This window comes from Alligator sinensis, unplaced genomic scaffold (assembly GCF_000455745.1).
Source record: "Alligator sinensis unplaced genomic scaffold, ASM45574v1 scaffold344_1, whole genome shotgun sequence".
Classification (NCBI taxonomy): Eukaryota; Metazoa; Chordata; order Crocodylia; family Alligatoridae; genus Alligator; species Alligator sinensis.
The window spans coordinates 1,206,546-1,211,097 of NW_005842427.1; positions in this window are offsets into that span (position 1 = coordinate 1,206,546).

Genomic DNA, 4,552 nt, shown 5'->3' on the forward strand with positions numbered 1-4,552 from the left:
CTAGGGTAGGGATTCGTCTGGGCTGCGATTGGTGACGGGGAGAGGCTAGAGGCCGTCGGTAAGTGGTGCCCCGGAGTTTGCTAGGCTCCGGGGGGTCGGCAATTGGAGCCTCTATCGCCTTCTTAAGAAAGACGCGCTGGGTTCGAAAGGACCCACAGCGCTTAGAGATCCGTCTCTCCGTCTCTCTCTCTCCGTCTTTCTCTCCAACTTGGGCAGAAACCACCCAAGCCTTTTGTACGGCTAAAAAGCCAATAGCTAGCCGCCACGTGTGCCTAAATTAAGACCGGCCAATAATATGGCTCAAATCTCAATACAACTGGTGGGAACTCCTTTGCAGCGCGCATCACTGTAATGCAAGAGTAATGCACAATGCAAAGAAGGCTACAAAACGGCGGGAAACACTTTTCTGCACGAGGGTTCTCTATAACAACAGAACACTCCGTCGTGCAAAAGAGCTCCAATTTGGCGGGGACATAATTTAGCGGTGCCGAAGCACACACAATCAAAAATCCACAACTTTGGGTTGTGACAGAGTTGAGGACCTGTAGGTCCCTTGTGCCCTGTCTATCTAGAAATGTGCCAGCTGCCTCCCTTAGTTTCTCTTTTTCCTCATCCCCAGATGCTCCTGGATTTCCTGTCTAACATTCAGACTAGGTGCCAGTAGTGTAGAGCACCTTGCATGGATGGAGAGTCTTGGCCACAGGAAATTGAGCAGAGATGGCACCAACCCTAACTGCGCCAGGATCCACCAGACCTTCCCTTCTAGCCTTTGGAAACAGCCAGCTCCCAAGAGTTTATGACCAGCCTGCACTGTGGCAGGCAGAGTTCAGTCATCTTGACTGAGAGGAGACTGAGACTCCCTTGCTATCATCTTGGACTCTACCTGTGGGTCACCTTGCAGTAAACAGAGCCATGCCCACTGCTAGAATATGAGTTCCCAGCAGCAGTGGCACCAAAGATCCTTCTTGGATTACATAGTGGAACTTGGCCGAACCCCAAGGCCATTTTGCTGTTCCTCTTCCTTCACGCCTGACAAGCACATGAACCAGTGGCAAAGGGACCCTACTCTATTAAGTGCAAAACACCTCTGTTAAAGCAGTGTTAAGGCAGCATCATGTTTGTACTCCAGAGCCAGGAGATGCAAAAGTTTGAAGACACAACAGTATTGCTTCCCTTTGGGGCACCTATCTTGGAGTAAGAGAATCTTTCGCTGTAGCAACCCATACTAGGCTGCCCAAACCTTTCAAGAAACAAGGCTTTCTTGGTATGTCTTTTACTGGCCAAACTGTATAGCTGGAAGAGCTATTAGACAAGCTATCAGGCAGAAGTGCCCTTTTTCAGGTTTGGGTCTTTAGGTCTTTGCTCCAGTTAAAGATATCACCAAAAACCCTTGTTTCTCACATGTTTCCTGGGCCTTCCAGCTAACACTACTCCAACTCTACCACACCTTTCAGTGCACACCTGTATCTATAGATAAACCCTGAGCCTTTAGTTAAAGGCAGTGGGATGCTACTTGGTCACCCAGCAGCAGACACAGCAAATAACCCAGGGAGATTTTGTCTGAGTTCCCCGAGATCAGCTCTCTCAGCTGGCAGCTGTGGCAGCTCTGCAATGAAAATCTTATTAAAGCACCACCAGCCACAACCTGCTCTAACTTTAGTCATGGGAGACAGGAGTCTGGTGGCTGGGAGGGAAATGGGAGTCCAGTTTCATTCTCCTGCCAAAATGTCCCATCCTGCACAAGATCCTCCATGACACAGTGTCTCCTGCCAATGTGCTGAGTACTGGAGATTGCAAATTGCAGTGGCTGCCTTTGTGGTGCCCAGCAGCCACTCAAGGCTTATAAGTCCTTGCAGAAGAGCATTTATTTTTGTTCTTGGTCTGGGTCTTGATGGCTGTGTCTAAGATTGACACCTTGTCTGGCCTCTCTGTCTGGGAAACTCAGGTCTTAAATCGCAACCCTCAATAGCACATCCCTCCTTCTAAACCAGAGCCTAGGAAGAAAAAAACTGAATGAACTATACAATTACAAACAATTGCAGCTACTTTAAATGTAAGAATGATGTCTCTGAAGTGCCCTGCCTGGGCACTTAGATTTAAAAGTCTCCCCTGGACCATTAGTTCTGCTGCTGTCTGGAGGGAGCATGTCATGCTGCTCCAGTTGCTTTCTTTCTGCGTCCCTCCTGGGCACAATGACAAGCACAGTGTCTCTCTCCCCTCCCTCCTGGGACTTGGAGTACTTACAATCTATCAGCATGTCATGGTGAATGTCCATCCAGAGGGACATGAACTCATGAACATAGGGCTGCCTCTTGCAACATACCCTGCTGTTTTTCACCTATGTTTCTCATCATAGAGATGAAGACAATCATTTCCATGAGGCTTTAACTAGTCCCAGAACTGCAGACCAGATTGGTTTTCTTGGTTCGCCTCATCTACACCTTTGTACTATCTGCAAATCTCCAGTGACTGTAACAGCCGGTTCCAAGTGCAAACATTTTCTGCTTCCAAGTTTCCATTGAACACAATGCCAGCAGGTGACCACCCATGCTTCATTAGTACTGTACATTAACGGGCACTGTTAAACATGTACCACAGTTGGAGCCTGCAAACTTTGTAGGTAGGTGTTTTATTGTTTTGTCATCATTTTCCATCACCCATTTGAATTAGTAATAATAGGGACTACCCAGGAATGGATGTAGGATTCTGAAAAGCAAGGGATACAAATGGTGTGGTGCATCATCAAGTATAATGCAATGCATATTTTTCTCCAGTTAAAAAGTTGGCTATATTATACATTAACTATATTAACTATTAATTATATTTATATTAATGTAATTATTATATCAATGGTATAATTGCTATATTAATTCTTACTTATAAAAGTGCCCAAGGTATTTTCTATTTCATGTACTGTACAAGATTTTGATATGGCAAAATTCAGAGCATGAGACGCACAGGGAGCATCTACATGAGATGCTGACTGCATAGTAACTGAAAAATACTGCACAGTAGCACATCACAGCACTGACAGTGCTAATACACTACTGCACAGTATTATTAGGCTACCACGCAGCAGCATCACCTAAAAGAGGTTTGCCGGTGCTACTGTGCAGTTGGTTACTGCACATTTATTTTGTATTTGCTAATACAAAATAAATGTGCAGTAGTGTCTTGTGTAGAGAAGCCCACTATGACTATACACAGCTTTTGGAAAAGCAGATTTTACATGAGTCTGTACACTGTTTGTGTGGTTAGACATGTTGGTGGCTCCAGCATAATCTTGTCCTGTTAATTTTGTCAAATCTAGACCATTTTTTCTTACATCCAAAATAGTTTTTGCCAAACAGGCACCAGTCAACTTGTAAATGGTAAAAAACCCAAGAAAACTTCACAAGCTATAACTGGATCTGCTTTGACATGCCATGTGCCAACAAACATTTGTTCTGTATTTGAAATGTCTGTAAACAAAACTGGCTGGTTTATTTAATTTACTAGTTTGCTTCTGATGATGTCACATGCTTCTATCATTTCCTTCTGAAAGCTTTTGTTACTGTGCTTTGTATTTTGGGGCACATTTAGTAAGCGTTCGTGCAAGGTCACATCACTAGCTTGGCAACAGAAGTGAAAAAGTGATTAGAAAACAGCTTCAGATTTACTCTCATTATTCAAATCTAGTTTACGATCATCATTCTGCCCTCAAAGTGGCAGACCATTTTTTCTTACCTACAAACAATGCAGACTCAATGACAAGTGCATGTTCCTTTCAGTTTTCTTCTACTTGTACACACCTTCCTTTGTTCATTGTATATGTGAGTTTTTTTTATCTTTATTTTCATAACATTTGCAAAATGTTTGTGCTTTCAAATAGGCAGTTACATGAAACTTTTTTGGTAATATGATTTTTCAATCCTGTCTTAGTCTTTTGCCAATTTAAGTATAGCTTTGAGTATGACACAGCTAGAGCAAAAAAAAACAGTCAACAGCGGTATGAAATTGGAGAAGATTTACCAGAAGTAGCTACCAGACAGGAAAATTGAAGAAGGAAGTTTATTGGTAGAAAATCAAGACCATTAAAACAGGGAGAAGGTTGTTAATACCTTTGGAGTAAAGAGAGATGATCAGCAATCAGGTAGATTACAATAAACTATGAAGTCAGTTGATTCCCTCAGAACTGCCTGAATAGAAATGCCACTTCTGCTGCCAGGCACTTAGGGTGCCTATACACAAGCATGGAGGCTGCTCCAACACAGAATACTTCCAGTGTGTCAGAGCAGACTCAATTAACGGAGGAAATGATCCTTCAGGCACAGAGGGAGACGATCCCGATGCGAGGAAAAAGAGGGAAAGGGGCCAGGAGGCTTCCTTGGCTGACCAGAGAAATCCAGGGCAGCCTGCGGACTAAAAGGGGAACATATAAAAAGTGGAAACAGGGAGAGATCACCAAAGAGGAGTATACCTCCTCTGCTCGCACTTGTAGGGAGGCAGTTAGACGGGCCAAAGCTACCATGGAGCTGAGGATGGCATCCCAAGTAAAGGATAACAAAAAATT